The sequence below is a fragment of the Neofelis nebulosa genome, chromosome 6, assembly GCF_028018385.1.
Source record: "Neofelis nebulosa isolate mNeoNeb1 chromosome 6, mNeoNeb1.pri, whole genome shotgun sequence".
Lineage (NCBI taxonomy): Eukaryota > Metazoa > Chordata > Mammalia > Carnivora > Felidae > Neofelis > Neofelis nebulosa.
In genome coordinates this window covers 32,907,958-32,920,506 of record NC_080787.1, presented here as the reverse complement: position 1 = coordinate 32,920,506, position 12,549 = coordinate 32,907,958, and the positions used below count along the sequence as shown (strand labels likewise).

At 42.8% G+C, this 12,549-nt stretch overlaps 1 long non-coding RNA gene and 1 pseudogene across 1 annotated transcript; both read left to right on the top strand.

Moving 5' to 3' along the window:
* The first annotated feature begins 587 nt into the window (after nucleotides 1–587).
* On the top strand, nucleotides 588–683 carry LOC131515632 (small nucleolar RNA U13; annotated as a pseudogene).
* Nucleotides 684–2,448: 1,765 nt separating this feature from the next.
* On the top strand, nucleotides 2,449–11,434 carry LOC131513918 (uncharacterized). The gene is made up of 4 exons (XR_009262873.1): nucleotides 2,449–2,548; nucleotides 3,980–4,072; nucleotides 7,788–7,871; nucleotides 11,370–11,434. It is a non-coding gene; the product is annotated as an uncharacterized LOC131513918 (long non-coding RNA).
* The last annotated feature ends 1,115 nt before the right edge of the window (nucleotides 11,435–12,549 follow it).

Genomic DNA, 12,549 nt, shown 5'->3' with positions numbered 1-12,549 from the left:
AGATATAGGTCCAAAAGGAGGAAACCAGTAAAGAGGGACTGAGTTTCCATCTCCGGCTTACAATGGGGGCTGTACACTCTATTTTGTAATTGGGTGTCTTCAGGTCTCGGTTCTCAAAAAAATAAGCACTCTCAAAGAGATCCAAGACAGGTCCTATGATATCTTGAGGGACTCAGAGCCAAAGTGGGCAAACCATATCCATTTGCTCCAAGGATAGATGGATATTTCCTTACAAAGACTAAATAGGAATAGGAGAGGCAGAGAAAGAGGGAAGATGATGGAGGGATCAGCGCTGCAGAAAACTGAACAAGTTAAAGGAACCAAGAGAGATTGAAGGTATAGAAGCATGAAAGCAGAGAGGGTAGTGGGTAAAGTAGGCCAGATTAAGAAAGACTTCGTAGACCGTGTGCTATGGACGGGTTTGTGTGCCCCCAAGATTCATCTGTTGAAGCCCTAAACTCCAATGTGACTGTATTTGGAGATAGGGTCTTTTGTAGGTAATTAAGGTTAAATGAGGTCCTAAGACTGGGGCCCTAATTTGATAGGATTTGTGTCCTTAAAAAAGGAGGAGACACAAGAGAGCTCTTCTCCTTTTGTAGTTCATAAGAGTGATGATTGGATATTCACACCATTATGTGACATGTGCCTCCCTGTTATGACCTCGGCATATTACCTGTCTGACATGGAAAGAAGAAGAAGAAGGAGAAGGAGAAGGAGAAGGAGAAGGAGAAGGAGAAGAAGAAGAAGAAGAAGAAGAAGAAGAAGAAGAAGAAGAAGAAGAAGAAGAAGGAGAAGAGGCCTCAGAATTAAACCTACTTTCTGGCACCCTGATCTCGGACTTACAGCCTCCAGAACAATGAGAAATAAATTTCTGTTGTTTAAGCCACCCACTCTGCAGTATTTTGTTATGGCAGCCAAAGCTAACATACCATATTAATTTGAACGAAAAATTCAATGAGGCTTTAAGCTGGGGATATACATGCTCACACTTAGGCCTGTGAAGGCTCACTTGGGCTGCAAAGTGGAGAAGGAATCTGATCAGGACAAGACTAGAAGCAGAGAGACAATGTAGGAGGTGAGTGTAGGCACCCAGGCTGGAGATGATGGAGGTTTGGAGTGTGATAGAGGGGACGGGAGGAAAAGCAGACAAACTGAAGAAACCTTTACAAGGTAAAATCAGCAGGACTTGGGGATTAACAGAATGGAAGGAGGAGCGGGGGGGGGGGGGGGGGGAGGGGGAGGGCCTCCCCAAAGGCCCCTCCTCCAAAGGCCCCTAAGGTACAGTTAGAAAGGGTACTGCACTGGGAGTCTCAAGATTGAGGCTCTAATCCCAGATCTGCCACCAGTAAATTACCCAGGGGCTTTGGCCAAGTCACTTTATTGCCCTTCACTGCTTTAATTTCCTCACCTCACAGAAAGAGTTGGGGCCTATTGATCTCATGGTCCCATTCAATTCTATTATCCTATGATTCTATGAAGTAAATGCACTAATGAGGACAAATTAAAACAATAGCATCACCTCCCTCAAGGCTAGTTTAGGGGCCCTTTCTCTATGCTTTACTTAACACTATTGATTATATATACTTATAACTGATCATCAAGGACATATCAGAATCCTCCACTTACTTGTCTGTCTCCCTCAAAAGACTGAAGACTCCTTGGGGCAAGATCCAGGTTTCCTGTACCTGGAACCAGGTCTCATATGGTAATTGAGTCATCATATTTTTTAAACTGATTATTTTAAAGTGCTGAAAGGACACATGGTTACTCTAGGAAGGTGTCTTGGTACAATGTGTTGTGTGTTTTCTGTATACGAGGCACTGTGGCAGATGCTAGGGTCAACAGAATAAACAAGTAAGCCAGTCATGGACCTTATGTCAAGTCAAGTAGCTTAGACAGACATTAAACACATGAGGACAAAAATGATGGTTTATTTCTAGTTGTGGTAAATGATACAAGGAAAAGTACTGGGTGCTGTGAATGTGTAATAGACATAACTTGGAGGTAGAGGAACAGTTTCTCTGCAAGAATGACCTTTATGATTATACAGATGAGTTGATTTACTCATAGAATGCAGGTGGGAAGAGAAGAGGGGGTAGTAGGTAGAGGAGAAAGGAAGAGAGAGAGACTTTTAGGCAGAAGGAATAATAAGCATGCATGAAGGCCTGAGGCAGGAAGGAGTTTTGGTGAGGAGGAGACAAGAAGGAAGCCCACCAGAATGGTAATGTTAGTTACCACAGTTAGTTAAGCTGTGGAGTTATGGGTACTTTCAATTTTCTTTTGTATACATTTTTCATTTTACAGATTTTCTACAAAAAGTATGTATTATTTTAATCATCCAAGGGGGGAAAAGACAACACTGTTAGTTTAAAAAATAATAATAAAGGATGAAGAGAGAATGGGTGTCATGGAGGAAGGGGCACATTCCAGAGGGATTGATGACATAAGCAGTGAGTAATTCCTATGTGGGAGAGAGCAGTAAGCACATTGGTGGGGCTGGAACAAGGCAGCAAGGATGACTCACAAATGATACACCAAGGTCATGAAGGTGAGGCCAAGGAGTTGGGGGTAAGATGAGAAGTCACAGTGAGCTACTGCCAGGGGGCCTGAGCAGGGAGAATATACCTTTTTATAGAGGTGAGCAGGATAGAGAGAAACCAGGGGCAAAAAGACCCCCTGACAGGTCCCTGCAGGGCTGATGCAGGATAGTGGGGACCTGGTAAGGGCAATAGTCCTACAGCACAGAGCCAGCTTCAGTTACTTCCTCTGCTACTTCCCAGGCATTGAGGGGTTGGGCTGCCCCATGCTTTCTGCCCCTACAGCAGAAGTGGAAACTGTGGTTTCCAAAGGTCCTTCCTGATCTGCAATCTCTGAGAAAGAAACTGCTAGCCCGAGGACATTTCTAAAGAGATGAAGTCAAAGATAGGTTTGGGTGGAAGGGCAGGGCATAGGCAGGGTCTGGAAAATTGAGACCTGATGTAAGTTCTAAGATCTGCTCCCACCCACTCCTGATTGTGATAAGTATGCCTGCTACCCACACTGAATCCTTTGCCAGAGTCTCCCCCTGGGGCTGTGAAACATGTTTAGAACTGGGATGTGAGTTCAGGAGGGGGTGGAAATTGGCTCCCTTCCCCTCTGAGCTGGACCCATACCCATTGCCTCAGCCACTTCCCTTCTAGCCTTCCCTGCTTTTCCTATGCAGTTACCTCAGATCACCATCTAATTTCTCTACCTGAACACTCCTTGGCATCTCCCACTTACCTCACACTCCTAACATGGGTGCTGCCTTGCTCATTGCCAGCATAGAGATCAGAAGCAACTTCATCCTGGTCTTCCAGCCAGGAAGTTGAATGCAACATTAGGGTCTGTGTCCCAGCCTTTGACTGCTCTCCTGAGAAAAGAGATACAAAATTATATTAAATCATCATATTAAATGGGTGTATCAAATGCAGGACCAGTCAGTAAGTGGCTGAGGGATCTCTGTTCATAGCTCTGTAGTTGGCCCTGAGCTGCTGTGAGGATGGATGGGGCATCTGAAGAAACAGTCCCAGTCTCCACAAGTTTTATTTGCTCTTTGGAGGCATCCAGTTCTTAATAAAAGTAACATCAACCCAGAAGCCCTGGGTCCATGTCACAGTGGAGTCCTTGCTGAGTCATCTAGAGTACCTCACTTACCCCTCTAGGCCTCAGGTAGTTCATTCCATTACTGTTATTATTAATGGTTGTTGAATAAAGAGGACACTCATAAGAAGCTCTGAGAGAGTATAGCAGATGGCATTTTCTGAAGATGAGTGGCCCTCCACCTCCATGCTCTTCTTCAGTAGTTTTATAGATTCCAGGGTGGGGTCATGTTCCCTCCCTTTGAATCTGGGTTGGGCTGTGACTGCACTGACCAATGGGGTACAGGGAGAACAATGTAGATCATAAAAAAGATGAGGTTATAAAAAGAATACAGTTCATGCCTGCTTCTTTCTTTCAGTAACCCAGCCACCATGCAGGAATAACCCAATCTAGACCACCAGGAGAGAAACTGAAGCCCCCAGCCAATAAGAAAGCATCCACTGTCAGATGTGTGAGTGAAGAAACCTGCAGATAATTCTGGTCCCCAGCTTTTGAGTCTTCCAGCTGCAGCCCCAGACATCATGGAGCAGAGACAAGCCATCCCCACTGTGTCCATCCAAATTCCTAATCCACAGAATCCAAGAATATAACTAAGGGTGTCTCATGCTGCTAAGTCTTGGGGTAATCTGTTAGGCAACATTAGGTAACCAGAACATTGTGCTCGCTTCGGCAGTATATATATATATATATATATATATATATATATATATATATACTAGGTAACCAGAACATAGAGTAACCTTAGGACAAGCAAGAATGAGCAGCATATCAATTGAAGCAAGAAGTGCCCTAGAGGAGTTAAGAACCAGAATGGAATGCCATTAAATATGGAAAGCATTACTAGCTCTCACTATGTGGTTTCTAACCCAGTTCTGCTGTGACGTTGTTCCCTTAAAGGCCACCAACAACATCTGAACTAACAAACAAAACAAAACAAAACAAAATACCTCAACTTTTTCTCCATACTCATTCTTCTTCAATGTCTTCTTCCCTTGACTTCCAGTGATAAGTTAAACTACCACACTAATATGTCTTTCTACTGATCTCTGCTTTGTTTTATTCATTGATTCCTCTTCTCTCACCCACCTTCCCACTAGGGAATAACCAACTTTCTTTCCAAAGGCTTGCTCCCCTCTCTGTCTCCATGGCCCTCAAAGAGCTTATTTCTTCTTATCACACTATCATCTGTGTGTCAGAGTCCCTCACTCTAGTATCTTCATAGCTAGCCCTATTCTTCTACATGAACTCCTATCTGGTAGATCCCATGACCCACTAGTTATGTACTAATACCTTATTTCTTTGCCACCTCAAATCCAACACACCCAAAATGGACCCACTGTAATGGATTCTGTCTGGGCCTCACTCAGATCTTTTAGCAGCTGGTCCACTCATCACCCACAAGCATGTTGTCTAATAACCACACAGCTGTCCCCTTTTTGAAGAATTGCCCTGGGTCAAATGGGAGCCAAGCCTTCCCCAGTTACACACACTTTGTGCAGGCCTGAGTCAATGACTGCCTGATGCAGGACTATAAGACACCAGCCCGCTTGCCTCCAGCTGTAGCCCACTCTTGTGACATCTGTACCAAGAGCTTTCCTATGGACTTCAGCTCAGCCCACACACTTGTTCAGCTGCTTCCCCTTTGCCATCCCATTGTCCTTACTCTTCTTTTCTTCCTTCAATCAGCCCCTTGAATAAATGTCCCACCAGGCTCTGCTTCTCTTTTTGTTTATTTATTTTTGAGAGAGAGAAAGGGCACAAGCGGGGAAGGGTTTAAGGGGCAGAGAGAGAAACATGGAATGTGAAGCAGACTCCAGGCTCTGAGCTGTAAGCACAGAGCCCAATGCGGGGTTCGAACCCACGAATTATGAGATCATGACTTGAGTTGAAGTCAGCTACTCAACCGACAGAGCCACCCAGGAGCTCCACAGGCTCTGCTTCTAAGTGGCCCAGTTGAAAACACCTACCAAGGCAGGTTTGTTCTGTTTACCCTGTAAATCCTGTGTCTTGACCCCAGCCTGAAACTCCCTATCAGGCAAGTCATCAAGCCAAACACATTGTCTAGCGAATGGCTCTCAGATGTATTCCTACCTCACAGCTGGATTGTGAAATCAGTCTCCCCTGCACCCTGCCTGATGCTTCCTGTTTTTCCACCCTTCTCCAACATGTCTAGCATGTAATTGCTAGATTAAAAATTTTTAAATGCCTCTGATTGTACAGCTCCCCTACCCAAAAGTTCAATGCCTCCTGTTTCTAGTGGCACCAGATAAAGATTCTTTTGTCTGCTTTCCTGGCCCCTCACTGAGATCTGGCCAGCTTCCATCTTATTTACTTAATCTCATTTTCAGTATTTCTAATTTTTTAGTTCCAGCCAGCTCCTTCAGAGTTCCACAAACACACACATTCCTATCACACCAGCAGGACTTTTCCCTCTCACCTATACTTTCCTAAATCCCACCCACTCGTAGGAGTATAACTGAATCAACATGAGTTCACCCCTTGATGAATCAGACGCTGTACCAGGTTGTTGCAAAAAGAAAACTTTATTTGCTGCAAACAAGGAGATCAAGTGGAATAGCTTCTAAAGCTGTGACTCCCTGAGCAAGGGTGGATGGGTTCCATTTTATTTACGGTTAGGATAAATATTTAGACAGGGAAACCTTGTCATCATATGTAGAGGTGGGCTTAAGGTCATGCATGCACCTTCAGGAAATATGCCTACAGATACATTGTATGTTATGTAAATGAGGCTGAGGCTCCTCCTTGGGCAGAGGTTTTAGTATTATAATGAGGTAAAGGTAATGGTAGGTCATTCTAGAGGTCACTCCATGATCCATCTGTGCAGGTGCCAGTTGGGGAGTAAGCTCAAACTGGTCTGGGTGGTCTGGGCTGGCTGAAGGTCTTATCAGAGCACTTGCTATTGCTTAAGGGGCAGTATTGCTTTCCATTTGCCTGAGTTAAGAGATAAGCTGGAAAAAAGAGGTTAAGGAAAAATGTGGGACAAAGATCGGTGAGTTCAAGCCATTGGGTTCAAGTCTTGGGTTCTAGCTGGTAACAAGAGTGATGGCCAGCTGTCTCCCAGTATCCACTTGCTCCTTCTTCCTAGTTTCAAGATGGGCACATGGCTGCATGGAGTAAACAAACATGTCCAGGCCTCCCTTGCAGCTAGATATGGTTGAGTGACTTCACCTCAATCTATTTCATATAAGCAGAAATGTTGTGTGTTGCTTCTATTGATGGCCTTAATAGGAAGGGGAGTTTTTCTTTGCCTTTCTCTTCCCTACTGGCTGTAATGTGGAGCTTACACAGTGTTGGGGAGGGAGATTTCCTCTGTCATTCAGAGTCTTTCCAGCTGGACTAAGAATCAAATTGACATAAGAAAGATTAACAGGAAAAAATCAAACGTAACATACATGCAGGGAATCCACACAGACATGAAATTCCAAAGACAATGAGGCAACATGATGCTTATATGAGCTTGGGAGAGGGGTAGTGTCTGATGATACAAAGGAGTGAGAGACCATTAGCATGAAGGTGAAAGGAATATTTGAAAAAAACAAAGATCTCCCTATTATGCAGATAAGTTTCTTAGGTAAAGAGGAATCTCTGTTAGGGGATTCTGGGTGACTCAGCTAAGATGCCAACTCTTGATTTTGGCTCACATCATGATCTCACGGTTTCATGAGTTCAAGTTCCATGTCAGGCTCTGCATGCTGACTGTGGGGAGCCTACTTGGGATTCTCTCCCTCTCCCTGCCTCTCTCTCTCTTTCTCTCTCTCTCTCTCTTAAATAAATAAACATAAATAAATAAATAAATAAATAAATAAATAAATAAATAAATAAATAAAACTTAAAAAAAAAATAGCTCTCTTTGGTACAAGAGAGCTCCCTCTGGTATAAACAGGCAGTGAGGGAGATATGAAGAGCTTCTCCATTAGGAGAAGCTGCATTTTGATTGCTTATAACTCAAAATAAAATCCATGCCAAACTGGCCTATCTTGGGGCAGCCAGCCCTTGGCCCCTACAGCAGCCATCTTATATCATGAAGTAAAAGCCATGTTTGTGTGAGGCAACAAATTAGAGCTACTAGCCAACCCGAACTGCCTACCTCAATCTAGAGAATTAACTTATAGGTAGTAAACCACTGTTGTTGTTTTTACTCACAGCTGAATCCAATCCTAACTGGCACTCAATCCTTCATGATTCTACTCACATTTTGTGAAGAAAGAAGTGGATGCAGTGGTGGACAGGTAAATAATTAATAACTATGTTGGGGGTGGGATAGGGGGCAAGTCCTCATTTGCAACATTCCAATTTCCATGGCATAAAAATTCCCATCAAGGTCAACTTCAAGCTAGCAATATTATGTCAATTGGCTCACAAAAATCCTAAAAATACAATGATTGGGTCCTGGATCCTTGTGTGAGCTGTATGAGCTGGCTCCGACACATCACTGATGAAGCGCTGGGATGGCAATAACATTTACCAAAACTTACATGTTAGCATGTAATAGGCATTTTGCATACATTATCTTTTTTTTTTTTTTTAATTTTTTTTTTTCAACATTTTTTATTTATTTTTGGGACAGAGAGAGACAGAGCATGAACGGGGGAGGGGCAGAGAGAGAGGGAGACACAGAATCGGAAACAGGCTCCAGGCTCCGAGCCATCGGCCCAGAGCCTGACGCGGGGCTCGAACTCACGGACCGCGAGATCGTGACCTGGCTGAAGTCGGACGCTTAACCGACTGCGCCACCCAGGCGCCCCTACATTATCTTTTTTAGTCTTTCTACCATCTGCTGAGGGTTAAGGCCAAACTTCCTCAACCATTAATACCTTTTGGGAAAAATTCCAATATAAATGGATTTTTTTTAAAGTATCTTTTCTTTTTTTTTTTTTTTAGCGTTTATTATTTATTTTTTTGAGACAGAGAGAGACAGAGCATGAAGAGGGGAGGGTCAGAGAGAGGGAGACACAGAATCTGAAACAGGCTTCAGGCTCTGAGCGGTCAGCACAGAGCCCGACGCGGGGCTCGAACTCACGGACCACGAGATCATGACCTGAGCCGAAGTCGGCCGCTTAACCGACTGAGCCACCCAGGCGCCCCTTAAAGTATCTTTTCTATAACCTTGGAAGATATGTTGGTCACTCCTATTATGGATAATTATAAAAAGTAGGAAATGGAGGTTAGGAAGAGAAAATGGGGTATGGTGGATATTTTCTGGGGTTTGATCATCCAGCATACACTCTCTGCTCTATGTAGTCGTCATGACTGTCAGGTAGTTTCCTTTCTCCCCCTGGCCCCTAAACTAGGCTAACCAGATTGTCTCTTCTGGGGCTTGGAATGATGAACATGAATGGGAGAGATGGAAAAATCTGATTGTCACTCATTCATTTCAGCACGTGGCAAGTGCAAGATTTAATTTTTGCCACTGAATCCCCTGGAGCTGCCTTTGTTTCTCTGTTCCTTAAGCCTGGTTCTCTAGCCTTCCTTTGATTCTGTGAGCTATCCAATATCCTCCCAGGATTCAACATTTCTGTTTAAGTTAGCCATAATGAGTATCTGTGGCTTGAAACCAAAGAAATCCAAAGGAAGAAAGACAGAAGCTTTAGAAAAAATTAAAGGAAGCTGAGGCAAAGCGCACAGAGCTTTAGAAAGATATTTCTAAATCACTACCAACAGGGAAGTGGCCATGATTATGTAAGGAGAACTGAGGCAAGACCAGTCAGAATGCAGGGCTAGAGTTTTATGTATTCTACACCGCAGGAATTGATGGGCAGAATTGACATTACATAACCCTGAGTGTTAAGTAAGGTGTTTGAGCTATACCACTGGATGCTCATCACAGGGTAATTAAGTAAAGGCAACTCAAATATATTTACATCTAGAATGTCCAACTTACTCTATGTTTCTAGAATCACATAAAAAGTGTGGGAGGCGCCAGTCAGAGTGGTCAAAATGAACAAATCGGGAGACTATAGATGCTGGAGAGGATGTGGAGAAATGGGAACCCTCTTGCACTGTTGGTGGGAATGCAAACTGGTGCAGCCACTCTGGAAAACAGTGTGGAGGTTCCTCAAAAAATTAAAAATAGACCTACCCTATGACCCAGCAATAGCACTGCTAGGAATTTACCCAAGGGATACAGGAGTGCTGATGCATAAGGGGCACTTGTACCCCAATGTTTATAGCAGCACTCTCAACAATAGCCAAATTATGGAAAGAGCCTAAATGTCCATCAACTGATGAATGGATAAAGAAATTGTGGTTTATATACACAATGGAGTACTATGTGGCAATGAGAAAGAATGAAATATGGCCCTTTGTAGCAACATGGATGGAACTGGAGAGTGGGATGCTAAGTGAAATAAGCCATAGAGAGAAAGACAGATACCATATGGTTTCACTCTTATGTGGATCCTGAGAAACAACAGAAACCCATGGAGGAGGGGAAGGAAAAAAAAAAAAGAGGTTAGAGTGGGAGAGAGTCAAAGCATAAGAGACTCTTAAAAACTGAGAACAGAGGGCTGATGGGGGGTGGGAAGGAGGGGAGGGTGGGTGATGGGTATTGAGGAGGGCACCTTTTGGGATGAGCACTGGGTGTTGTATGGAAACCAATTTGACAATAAATTTCAAAAAAAAGTGTGGGAGGTTTGTTGTTGTTTTTAATATGTTGATCATTTGGATGGAGGATCAGAGAGAAAACACAGACCTCTAAGCACTCAGTTAGCATTTTATTTTCTAGAAAGTAAAATGAATTTACAATCACCTCATTAAAAACTATAAGCAATGGAGAGTACGGCAGATTTCTAGTATAGAAGCAACAAGTTGTATTTGGGTTTGTGTGACTGCCCAGCATTCTTGCTAGTTCTGTGTCTCAACGAAAACTTTCCCCCTCACCCCATCCTGCAGTGATCTCACCCTGCTCTGAATTCCTAGAATGCTTGCTTTCTGTATCAACATTCCATTCATTTGACATTCATCATAGTTGTTTGCTGAGGAAAAGTACTTATAAGTTCTAATATACCAAACAAATGTTAGTTATATGCTATTACGTGTGTGTATATATATATACACACACACATATATATGTCTATGCATACATATAATATACACATATTAATGTATACATGTATGTATATAATATACACATATTAATGTATACATGTATGTATATAATATACACACATAAATACACGTGTATATATGTACAATTATATAGTTGTTATGTGTTTCTCTTATTTTCCCTTCATTGGGAATCGTGATCCCATGATTCCCCTTCATTGGGGATCATCACAAGATGATCTCAAGTCCTTATGCTCTTGAGATAAAGAGCTGGAGGAGATTTCTTGGGCATTATTTGTTATGTGTTTCTCTTATCTTCCCTTCATTGGGTTATAAGCTTCTTAAAGCATATTTTATCCGTCCTTCTGTCTTCTACTGCTCTTAGTTGGAACACAGTTGTTACTCAATCTACCGATGTTTTGAGTATGGGGATTTACCTCCACCATTTCACAAGTACATGACCTTCAGCCACTTACCTTCACTCCCCTTCTGTGTCCTACAGGGCTGTTGAGAGGACCAGATGAGATAATGGGCACAAGGCACCCTGGAAGGGTTAGTTCCCTGTGGCCTATGACAGAAAGAAAACTGTGGCTTTAGTTCCTCCTTCAATCTCCTGTCTTCTTTTTCTCAGAAGTTTGGGTCATGGGTGTGATCAGAGATATATTTCTCTTTTTCAATAATAGATTTCTGAAGTGATTCCGAGACCTCTAAATGGGCAGTATGCAACATAATCTAATGAGAGAAGACTGATCTAGGCTGTTTTTATTTTTTTTATTTATTTATTTATTTATTTATTTATTTATTTTTCAATATATGAAATTTATTGTCAAATTGGTTTCCATACAACACCCAGTGCTCATCCCAAAAGGTGCCCTCCTCAATACCCATCACCCACCCTCCCCTCCCTCCCACCCCCCATCAACCCTCAGTTTGTTCTCAGTTTTTAACAGTCTCTTATGCTTTGACTCTCTCCCACTCTAACCTCTTTTTTTTTTTCCTTCCCCTCCCCCATGGGTTTCTGTTAAGTTTCTCAGGATCCACATAAGAGTGAAAACATATGGTATCTGTCTTTCTCTCTATGGCTTATTTCACTTAGCATCACACTCTCCAGTTCCATCCATGTTGCTACAAAGGGCCATATTTCATTCTTTCTCATTGCCACGTAGTATTCCATTGTGTATATAAACCACAATTTCTTTATCCATTCATCAGTTGATGGACATTTAGGCTCTTTCCATAATTTGGCTATTGTTGAGAGTGCTGCTATAAACATTGGGGTACAAGTGCCCCTATGCATCAGTACTCCTGTATCCCTTGGGTAAATTCCTAGCAGTGCTATTGCTGGGTCATAGGGTAGGTCTATTTTTAATTTTTTGAGGAACCTCCACACTGTTTTCCAGAGTGGCTGCACCAATTTGCATTCCCACCAACAGTGCAAGAGGGTTCCCATTTCTCCACATCCTCTCCAGCATCTATAGTCTCCTGATTTGTTCACTTTGGCCACTCTGACTGGCGTGAGGTGATATCTGAGTGTGGTTTTGATTTGTATTTCCCTGATAAGGAGCGACGTTGAACATCTTTTCATGTGCCTGTTGGCCATCCGGATGTCTTCTTTAGAGAAGTGTCTATTCATGTTTTCTGCCCATTTCTTCACTGGGTTATTTGTTTTTCGGGTGTGGAGTTTGGTGAGCTCTTTATAGATTTTGGATACTAGCCCTTTGTCCGATATGTCATTTGCAAATATCTTTTCCCATTCCGTTGGTTGCCTTTTAGTTTTGTTGGTTGTTTCCTTTGCTGTGCAGAAGCTTTTTATCTTCATAAGGTCCCAGTAATTCACTTTTGCTTTTAATTCCCTTGCCTTTG